Below are 11,944 nucleotides of genomic sequence, written 5' to 3'. Positions count from 1 at the left end.
CCTTTTTTTCGCCCCACACCCCTAAAGAAATTTAACTCGAACCTCGCACCCCCTGAAATTTAGACTTTAGGAACTACTGAACACGTTAAATATATGGTAGGATTGAATCTTTTCAGCTATGTATGTGACGGCCACTAAATAACGATACTTAACTCTAAAATGAAAACAAAGTTAATCCATTGCATAATAAATAAAAATGCCAACATATAGCCAATATCCTATTATTTACCTGGACTTTTCTCGCACCCCCTGGAATATCGTCTCGCACCCCCAGGGCTGCCTTATAGCCTGGGTCCCCATGCTATATGGGTCCCCAACCCTGGACTGCAGCTTATTGGGAATTAGTCTGCACAATTTGTGGGCAAAGCATGTGAAGCTTCATTTGTGCATGTGTGGAATCGAAGTTGCACACATGAAAACACCCCTTCCCCACTGCCACTAGTCCGTGGAGCCAGAAAGGTTGGGGGCTGCTGCTGTATAGGAAATTTACAGAGCTTTTTAATGAATTTACTTTGGTTTGGTCTCTTCATAAGTGACCTAGATCAGCAGCCTCCAACCTTTTTGGCCTGGTTGGGGGAAAGAGGGGAATTGGGCCATATGAGCCCTTGTACGAGTAGCAGGCCAGTGCACCTGCATATAGCTCAACTTGCACAAATAGTAGGCCATCACATATGCATGCAAGTGCCCATCAGCCCGAATCTCACGCAAGTTGAGCTGTGCATGCACACATGCTCTGTCTAGCCACTCATGTGGCCCAATTCCAAATAGGCCATGGCCCAGTAGTAGGCCGCACCAAAGGTGGTATTCAGCAGGTTCTGACCAGTTCTGGAGAACCAGTAGCGGAAATTTTGAGTAGTTCGGAAAACTTTCAAATACCACCTCTGCAATGTGTTACAGCTGTCAAAAAAGTTAACACAGTCCTGGGCTGAAATCAACAAAGGGATATATCAAGGGAAATAGTACTGCTCAATTTGGTACTAATAAGACCTTATTTGGATTACTACATCCAATTCTGGTCACCACAATATTAAAAAAAATATATGCTGAGGCCCTAGAAAGAGTGCAAAAAAGAGCAACAAAGATGACAAGGGATCTGAAATGAAAACCTCTGAAGAGCCAGTATTGTAACTAGCTCAGTTTAGTTTAAGCAAGAGAAGGCTAAGGGAAGTCTTCCACTATTTGAAGATTGCCACAGGGAAGAGGACATCAATTTATTTCCCATAGCACCTGAGGGTATGATAAGAAGCAACAAGACGTTGTCAGAGGAAGATCCTGTTAGATCGCGGGAAAGGAGACTCGAGACCAGTGTGACATTTCAGCTCTTTATTTAGTATATAGATCTGTACAAGATCTTGGAGCCGCAGCAGCCCTTCATATAGGGATTGCTCGCGGCTCGCCAGCCAATGACAGCTCTTTGAATCTCCCGCGATCGGTCCGGCCAATCGCGGTTGATTCATAACAAGCCAATCCCAGCAGTTTAGTTACCCAATTATTTTGCAGGATTAGTGGACCAATCAGATAGGAGTATCTGGAGTATGCTAATATAGAACAGATCCAACCTGAAAATAATGAAGAATTTCCTGACAGTGAGAACTATTAAGCAATAGAACAGCTCGCCTCCTGGAAGTTATGGGTACTCTGTCACTGGAGATTTTCAGGAAAAAGATTGGACAACCATTTCTCTGAGATGGTATGAAATCTCCGGCGTTTGGCCAATCCTGTGTTTCTATGATTCTATGATCCTTTCTGTCCTATTTGACTATGGGATGTTTTTTTTTCTTTTTTGCCCTTATATGTACATATATACATTCACACACACACACCCCATCTGTGCAGCACTAGTATTCCATATGACTGGTTGAACAGTCAATATGTTTTTGCTGTTTGATTCAGGAAATTTGTAGCTCAAGTATTCTCAGATGATAGTCATCTAGTTTACTCAATGATCTCCAATGATATAAAGCATCCCTTCTCTCCCTCTATAATTCTATTGTCAAATTATCTTACTCATTAAAAGAAATTTGTCTCAGTGGTCATTAAAATCTACTCTCTTGTAACAAATTCAAGGTACTCATAATGTACAGTGCATTAACATGTAAGAGAAGTTTTTGTTTTGAAAAATTACCCTAAATATGAGAAGGACGATGAGAATCCATGTACAACGAACTTGCTATATTATGCCTTATTTTTTGCATATTAGTTTAAGGGCTTATGTTATGGTTAGGATGGGTCAAAGAGTAAACAGGGTTAGAATAGGCCAAAGGGCATATACCACTGAATAAAATTCAAATGTGCAATGTTTTTAGGTCAATAATGTTAATATCTTTAATGCCTTTTGATACCATGATTGGACAGCAATAGTTTAAGAATAATAGACATCTGATAGCCCCCAGAACAAGAAAGTTTTCTATTAAAGCAGGGGGGAAATAGTAAAACAAAACAAAACAGATTTGGTAAACTTAGTCATAGAAATCCTTAAATTACATGCAACCTTTGCTTTAGTTTTACACTAATATTTAAGCAAAAATGCTTTCCTTTGTCTATAAAACAGCATTACTTTGTTTCAAGTTCCGAGAAGCTCAGCTAATAGTTTTTATGGGAAAAGTCCTGTGGGAAGATACTAAAGGTTATCTATTAATAACAAGGTATTATCTAGTTATCTATTAATAAGTGTGTGCTTGGTATTAACAAAGATTGCATTTGTTTGCCAGCTTTTCTTTAACAAACGTGATACGATCTTGCAGAAACCTCAATGCTGATAAAGTGACATTACGTGGATTGTGACATTACAGTTCAAATCCTAGCCTTTTGTTCTCCTGTCCTGACAGTGAAAGAAAGTAGTTAAGCGTGTGTTTGTACTGTAACTTTCTAATACATATTCCCCAGTTTGACTCCCTTCCTCTCTACCCCTGGGCCACATAGATCCCTGTTCCTGTGGACATCTCCTTGACCTCTGGCTGAAATGCATATTTACTTCATTTTTCTCCATAGAGCAGAGCAGCTTAATCCTATGGACTAAGGATTCCCCCTTCCTTTAGATTAGTTAAAGGTCAAAAAAATATAAAAGGTCAGCTTTTTAATGCTAATGGAAGTCATCCCTATTGACCACTCTAAAATCAATACAGATTTCTTTCAGTCTCTTTGATTTGTGATTCCAGCAAACACTGATCCTCATGCATCTTGCTGGCAGAGAGCACATCATGAATATCACACTATATGTAGTACAAGGGGGTTCTATCCTTAGAGGCTTCAGGGGACTTTTAGAGCAGGGGTCTCCAACCTTGGCAACTTTAAGCTGGCGGACCTCAATTCCCAGAATTCCCCAGCCAACTGGCTGGGGAATTCTGGGAGTTGAAGTCTGCCAGGCTTAAAGTTGCCAAGGTTGGAGACCCCTGCTTTAGAGGGTAGATCAATAGATTGAATAAATCTCTGGACTGGACTGTGTACAGTCTCTAAAGGGCTAGAAGGCAGGGAAAAGACACAGACCTCAAGAATTAAGTCAAAGGTCAGTGCTGTAAAAGCAATGTAATGTAGATAGTTTTAGTTACTTGATCTCAAGTATTGAGAAAGTTGGACGGTGTGTTGAAAAAAATAAAGGGATGATGTAATTCTAGGGAGAAAGGCAATGACCAACATAGAGAAGATCATGAAGAATGACACTAAGTGACAGCAGTTGTTGTAAAACAACAAAGATCAGAATAGCACAGGTCTTTTCAATGGCAATGCCTTGTTTGTGAAAGCAGACTGAGCAAGAGGAAAATAAAGAAGATAGATGCCTTTAAATTCTAAATGTGGGATGGTTATTAAGAGCACCATGAACCACAAGGCAAACCAATCAATCAATCAGTTCTGAACCAAATACAGGCCGACTACTCTCTTGATGCAATGATCAACAAGCAGAAACTCATGTAATTTGGGCATGTGATGAGAGTGGATGATGGACTAGAAAAACCATTATGCTTGGCAAAATTGAGAGAAGTAGAATAAAGGAATAACAATGGATGGATGGATGGGATCAAGGACATTACTGTAATTTATTGAAGCCTAGTATGCTACCAAAGGAGCAATTAGCAAGCATAGTGATCTAGATCCAGCATATAAATATATAAGAAACCAGACTATTCGAATGGCCAATCAACAAGAGAACCAATCAGCTGCTCAGAATTTAAATATAGCTGCAAATGAACAACCAATCACATGACCAACTGATCACACTGGCACACAACACATTTATATGCTAAAGAGGAATAGGACAAGACAATCCTGCTGCTGATGTTACCTAGCCTTGTAACGAAATGTTCAGGAACTAAATTGAAACAAGCTTCAAGAGCAAACCCCTGCAAAAATCTAAAACCTGATCTGTAAGTATTTTCTATTATTTCAAAGTTATATGGGCGTAAATCATTTAAACATGCCTGTCATGGGGAGACCTTTGCAATCAGACAATCATCGACCCATGAACAACTACACTTCCTCCATGAATGCCTCCAAAAGAAAACACTGCCAAAAAGCATATGCTACAGACCTTCAATTAACCACCCACAAGCATGGAAACTAGCCTACAAAAATGGGTATAAAATGTTTCAGTTCATGATTACTGAAGGATACACACAATCGTCTAGAGAAATACCAATGCATCATCAATGAACAAAAAAACTGAATGCTTCAGTGCAATCAGGCAAGATCTTACAAACACAATGGAAAACACAACATGACATCTGACAAACTCCAGACCAGAAAACATAATGCCCTAGGAAAGAAACTAGCCAAGTTCACTCCTACACAGCAAGGTGACAATTCAAATTCATGGATCAAAAACTTGTCCAGTAGACCATTTATCTGAAGATGAAAAAGCCATCCTCATAAAAGGCCTTAATTTCAACTCCAAAAATATGAACTTAGTTATTTCCTTGCCAACTTAGAATACATAATGAGAACTAACAAACTTAACCAGGGAACACAAGAGGACATCAGACAGAAAAGCAATCTTAACATCCAACAAAATAGACAGGACAGAATATTTAACCAAGAGGAGAAGAAGACATTAAAGAAACTGAGAAAAGATAGGGACATCATCGTCCTACCGGCAGGCAAAGGCAGACTAACTGTGGTAATGGACAAAACTGATTACATCAAGAAAGCTGAGAATTTACTTAATGACACTAACATCTACCAGGTAATCAACAAAGACTCAACAAACCAATTAGAGAATGGAATTAAAAATGCCTTGATAAAAATAGAAAAAGAAAAACAATTAACTTCAACAGAAATATTTTTTTACTAGCAGAAGATTCCATTATACCCAGATTCTATGGACTTCCCAAAATACACACAAATGAAATTCCTCTCTGCCCCATAGTGGTGCTACCCAGAGCACTAACCTACCAACTAGCAAAAACTTTAAGAAAAAGACTTCACCATCTTGTTAACAAGTCAGCTTATTCTATAAAGTCACCTGAACAATTCTTTCAATTAATTAAAAACATCAAAATAAACAAAGAAGAAATAATGGTCCCATCTGATGTCATTGCATTATTCACATATATCAACATTGACCTGGCCAAACAAACCATCAAAGATCTACTCAAAGAAAATCAAAGCCGAAATGAAAAGACACCTAAAGAACACTTCATGTCCACCAGTGCTACCATAAAACTTCTGGAGTTATGCCTCATACAACACTTCAAATTCAATGGCAAAAATCTATCAACAAATAAAAGGCATTCCTATGGGATCACCTATATCTGCCTGAAATTTGGCAGTTCAAATCTCACCAGGCTCAAGGTTGACTCATCCTTCCATCCTTCTGAGGTGGGTAAAATGAGGATCCAGAGTGTTGGGGGCAATATGCTGACTCTGTAAACAGGTTGGAGAGGACTGTAAAGAACTGTAAAGTTGTATATAAGTCTAAGTACTATTGCTATTGTTATATCCAGCCTAATAGCAGAAGCAGTAATGCATGACACTTTTGCCATCATCAAATGTACCAGACTAGAAGAGACACATCATCTACTCAACAACGTATTCACTGGGATCAGTTTTACACAAGAAAAAGAACAACTCCTTTTCCAAGATATTGACATAAGGAGACAATAAAACAGTGAATTAACGACCTGCATATATCAAAAATCCACACAAACACAGACCAAATTCTAAATTTCACAAGCAACACCTCGCTGCACAAAGAAGAGCTGCATCTAGACCCTTTTCAAAAGCCAAAACACATTGCAGCATTGATTCATTAAGTAAAGCAGAAGAGAAATACCTTTTCAATGTTTTTTTCCACAACAGCTATCCAATAAATGTCATAATATGATGCTTGTCATCCAAACTCCAACAAAATACACAGCCGACCATAACACAAAAGTAAGTTCTGCCATACATCAAAGGAACATCTGAAATGGCTGCCAGAATAGTGCAACCCCTAGGAATAATGATAGCTCAAAAACCCACATTTACACTTAGAAAAGAGCTATCTCAAATCAAAGACAAAACATAGAAGGAAGACAACAGCAACATAGTATACAAAATCAATTGCAACAATTGTAAGCAGTTGTACGTGGGACAAACAGGAAGGCAATTGAGAAGAAGGATTCATAAACATCAACTAGCAATAAAACGACACAACCAAAAATCTTTGATCTCAAACCACATTGATAATAAAGAACACTAGTTTGATTGGGAAGGAACAAAAATCATTGGCCATTCCAACACCTGCCACACACATGAATTTATTGAAGCTTGGTGTTCTACCAAAGGAGCAATTAGCAAGCATATTGATGCAGATCTGGTATATGAAAATGTAAGAAACCAGACTATTCAAACAAACAACCAATAAGAGAACCAATCAGCTGCTCAGAATTTAAATATAGCTCCAAATGAACAACCAATCACACGACCAACTGACCACACTGGCACACAAGACATTTATAAGCTAAAGAGAAATAGGACAAGACAATCTTGCTGATGATGTTACCCAGTCTGGTAACGAAATGTTCAGACACGAAATTGAAACAAGCTTGGAAAGCAAACCACAGCAAAGATTACAATGCCTGTAATGTATTGTAATGCCTGTATAAGAAATACAGGCTCTAAACATAGATAAGGTTGTACCAAGAGCTAGTTCTTACAACATGTTAATGTATTTTCCTCCCATCCTTGCATTATGAAGAAAATATATGGATATGCCCAGGGGTGGGATTCAAATTTTTTAACAACCAGTTCTGTGGGCGTGGCTTAGTTGGTAGGCATGGCTTGGTGGTCATGTGACTGGGTGGACGTGGCTTGGTGATCATGTTATTGGCTGGGCGTGGCCAACACAATATCACTCACATCGAGACACGCATCTCCTCGCCTGGCCTCTCATGACTATGGGGATGCTGCAACAGTCGTAAGTGTGAAAAATGGTCATAAGTCACTTTTTTCAGTGCCATTGTAACTTTGAATGGTCACTTCACACAAGCAAAGTACCAGCAAAAGAGGGAAAGAAAACTCCAGAGAGGTGTTTGTTTGTTTGTTTATTTATTTATTTATTTATTTATTTATTTATTTATTTATTTATTTATTTTGCCGTCTATTTGCCCATGGCAACTCAAGGTGGCTTACACAATGCAAAATCAAGGAAACAAAAAAGGAAAAAGAAAAAGAATCCTATGAATTAGCAAAGTACAACGGAACAAAATTTGGGAAAACAAAACAAAAACAAAAACCAACTCTCACCCCCCTCCCCGATGTGTGACTGCAGATCACAATAGCCATTTGATGGGTTCCATCCCTCTCTGGGTTCCCCAGGCCTGCTGGCAAAACCAGGTCTTTAGTGCCTTTCGGAATAGTATTAATGAGGGGGCCATTCTAATCTCTGGGGGAATGATGTTCCAGAGAGATGGAGCCACCACAGAGAAGGCCCTTCTTCTAGGTCCCACCAGGTGTATCTCCCTCAGGGGTGGGACTTGCAGAATTCCCTGTGTCCTTGCTCTAATGCAGGGGTGGGCAAACTTTTTGGCTCAGGGGCTGCATTGACTTTTAAAATTTGACAGACGGGCCGGGTCAGCACAAGATTTTTGGGAATCGCCCCCACCCTTCCCCCCTCTTCTCCTCCTTCCCCTCCCCTCGGAGGCCCCTGAATCAGGAGTTGCTACCGCCGGCGCGCTCCAGTCCCGCGTTGCCTCGGGAAGGGAAAGGCAAAAGGAAGAGCCGCGGCGGTGCTTCCAACGGAGCAGCGGCACCGGAGGCTCAGGCTCAGCGGCTCCTGGTTTTGCCTTTTCCTTCCCAAGGCAACACGGGACTGGAGCCGCACGGAGCTGCGCCGGCGGTAGCAACTCCTGACAGCCCCAGCCAGACACCTGAGCAGAGCCCGGGCGACTGCCTGTTGCTGCTGCCGGAGCACCGCCGGAGTCACCTCCTCCAAGCAGCCTGCCTGCCCCACCGGGCTTCCCCTCTACCGCGCTGCTCGGGGCCAGGCGTGAGCACCTGCGAGTTAAAAGGAAGCTGAAAGTTGCTGGGAAGTTGCTCGGGTGCTGGGAGCAGGCTTTTAAAGTGCCGCCCGAGCAAAGTTTAAGCAGCCCGCCTGCCCGCCGGGCGGAATCCTTCCTGCTCCTCGGCGGGAAGACGCTCCAGCCTGCAAACTTTGCCTTTGCAAAGTTTAAGCCTGGAAGCCCCGGAAACCCAAGCAACTTCCCAGCAACTTTTGGCTTCCTTTTAACTCGCAGGCGCTCGTGCCTGGTGGAGGGGAAGCCCGAGCCTCCTCAAGCAGTCCACCCGCCCACCTGCCGGGCTTCCTCCACCGCGCGGCTTGGGGCCAGGCGCGAGTGCCCGCGAGGAGTTAAAGGAAGCCGAAAGTTGCTGGGAAGTTGCTTGCCTTCCGGGCTTCCAGGGCTTTGCAAAGGCAAAGTTTGCAGGCGGAGTGTCTTCCCGCCAAGGAGCGGAAGGGTTCCGCCCAGCGGGCGGGGCGGGCTGCTTGGAGCGGGCTGCCATGTGGCTCGGGCGAGGTGCGAGCACCCGCGAGTTAAAGTTGCTGGGAAGTTGCTCGGGTGCTGGGAGCAGGCTTTTAAAGTGCCGCCCGAGCAAAGTTTAAGCAGCCCGCCGCCCGCCGGGCGGAATCCTTCCTGCTCCTCGGCGGGAAGACGCTCCAGCCTGCAAACTTTGCCTTTGCAAAGTTTAAGCCTGAAGCCCTCGAAACCCAAGCAACTTCCCAGCAACTTTGCTTCATTTTAACTCGCGGGCGCCGCGCCTGGCGGAGGGGAAACCCGGAGCGTCCTCCAAGCAGCCTGCCCGCCCGCCGGGCTTCCCTTCCGCCACGCGGCTCGGGGCCAGGCGCGAGCGCCCGGCGAGTTAAAAGGAAGCCGAAAGTTGCTGGGAAGTTGCTCGGGTGCTGGGAGCAGGCTTTAAAGTGCCGCCCGAGCAGGACCGCTGAGCCGGGAAACGGGGCACCAAGGCAGGGCAAGGCTCCACCAGCAGCGCCTAGCTTTAGGTGGCTCCAAGCAGCCCACCCCGCCCGCCGGGTGGAACCCTTCCCACTCCTCGGCGGGAAGACGCTCCAGCCTGCAAGCTTTGCCTTTGCAAAGTTTAAGCCTGGAAGCCCGGAAAAAAAAAAGGGGGTCGGCAGGACTCACCTTCGGAGAGGTCGTACTCGAAGGTGATTTCGAACTCCCAGCCGAGGCCTTTGCAAATTTCTTTTCTTTCCTACCCCTAGATCGCTCCGCACTGTTTTGCAGCTTTGGGGGCCACGCGGCACAGGGCAATACGCCACGCCCAGCTATTTTTTCAGGGGCGGGCGGATTGGACAGACCAATGGCAGTGATTTTTTTTCAGGGGCGGGCCACATTGGACAGACCAACGGGCCGGATGTGGCCCGTGGGCCGTAGTTTGCCCACCCCTGCTCTAATGGGTCGAGTATATGTCACTGGCAAGAGATGTTTCCTCAGATAACCCGGACCCAAACCATGAAGGGCTTTAAAGGTGACAACCAGCACCTGGAATTGCACCTGGAAGCAAATTGGCAGCCAATGCAGCTCCTGCAGGAGAGATGATACATGTGCACACCGGGGTCTGCATAAAACCATGTGGGCCGCTGCATTTTGCACCAACTGAAGCTTCCGGATACTCTTCAAGAGCAGCTCCATGTAGACCGTGTTGCAATAATCAAGATGGGAAGTGACCAAGGCATGAGTGATTATGAGTAGAGACTGCTGATCCAGGAAAGGGCGTAACTAGTGCACAACCTGCAGTTGCGCAAAGGCTTTTCTCGCCAGAACCGTCACCTACTCTTCAAATAGGAGTCGTGAGTCCAGGAGAACCCCTAGATTATGCAAAGGGTCTGTTTGGGGTAGTGCCACTCCATCCAAGATTAAAGATGGTAATTCTCTCTGAACCCCAGACCCAGAGCCACTCGGTCTTGCACAGGTTTAGTTTCAACCCGTTTCTCCCCATCCAGCCCCTAACAGTCTCCAGGCACTGCAAGAGGGGAGGACACAGCAACACTTAATGCACCATGGGCCGAGACATACAGCTGAGTATTATTAGCATATTGGTGATACCTCAGTCCATGGTGATGGATGATCTCACCCAGAGGTTTCATATAAATGTTGAACAGGAGCGGAGAGAGTACTGAGCCCCACAGAACCCCGTAAAGCAGTGGGAGAGGGTTGGATCTCTCCCCTCCTATCAACACTGATTGACAGCAGCCGCAGAGGAAGGAAGTGAACCAAGACAGCACAACGCCTCCCATTCCCATCTCCTGAAGCCATCCCAGGAGAATCCCATGGTCAATGTTATCAAAAGCCGCCGAGAGGTCAAGTAGAGCAAGGATGGATGCACTACCCCCATCCTGCTCCCATCAGAGATCATCCAAAAGTGCAACCAATGCCATTTCTGTCCGAAATCCAGGCCTGAATCCTGACTGGTAGGGGTCGAGATAATCCGTTTCATCCAGAAACCTATGGAGCTGCTGCATGACCACCTTCTCAACAACCTTCCCCAAAAAGATTGGAGACAGGTCAGAAATTATCCAACTGGGTGGAGTCCAGCGATAGCTTCTTAAGAAGACAGCGGACCACAGCCTCCTTAAAGCGCTGGGGCACCATCCCCTCCTGTACAGAAGCATTAATCACTGCCAGAATACACCCGCCTGTTACCTCCTGGGAAGCTTTCACAAGCCAGGAGGGACATGGGTCTAAAATACAGGTGCTTGCGCGCATACTCCCTAGGATCCTGTCCGCTTCCTCAGGAGTAACAGGGTCAAACCGTTCCCAGATAACAGGGCAAGAACGTGCCTCAGAAGTTTCCACTGGATCAGCAACCACGCCGGCATCTAACTGGAAACGAAGTTGAGCGATTTTGTCTTCCAGAAAATCTACAAATTCCTCAGTGCACCCCTTCAGGTGGACCTCAATCTCGTCCTTCCCTAAGAGGAGATGGCTCACCTTAAAGAGGGTCGCTGGGCTATAATCTGCAGACACAATTAGTTTGGAGAAGTATTTACACTTTGCCTCACGAATCGTCACAAGGTGTTGGCCTTAGTAGCAGCTCTTACCCGTGTTCGATCGAGTTAATCTCTTGTCTTCCGCCAGCGATGCTCTAGACGTCTCCTTGTGCATTTCATCCCTCTCAATTCTTCTGTATACCACGGGGCATAGAGAGGTTTACGGGTGAGGAGAGGTCACAAGGGTGCAATCCTATCTAGAGCCTCAGTCACCTTCCTATTCCAAACAGTGACTAAGAGCTCAGCTGGACTGCATAATAGATCTGCAGTTATAACCCCCAGCTCCTTTTGGAACCTATCTGGGTCCATTAGTCGATGGGGACGGACCAATCTAATAGGTCCTGCCTCCCTGCAGGGGGAATGCAGTTTTTGAGAAACTCATTGCCACCAGACTGTGATCTGACCATGACAAGGGGACCAAGGAGAGGTCTACCAATTCCAGGTCACATAGACACTGCTCCGACA

The 11,944-nt window shown here is 44.7% G+C and overlaps 1 pseudogene; it reads right to left on the bottom strand.

Moving 5' to 3' along the window:
- Nucleotides 1-10,994: 10,994 nt before the first annotated feature.
- Nucleotides 10,995-11,650, bottom strand: LOC148130448 (uncharacterized; annotated as a pseudogene).
- Between the last annotated feature and the right edge of the window lie 294 nt (nucleotides 11,651-11,944).

This window comes from Notechis scutatus, chromosome 5 (genome assembly GCF_049901735.1).
Source record: "Notechis scutatus isolate UNSWTSFEM ecotype Mainland chromosome 5, rNotScu1.2, whole genome shotgun sequence".
Lineage (NCBI taxonomy): Eukaryota > Metazoa > Chordata > Lepidosauria > Squamata > Elapidae > Notechis > Notechis scutatus.
Note: the sequence above shows the minus strand (reverse complement) of the source record. Positions and strands in the feature narration are given on the sequence as shown.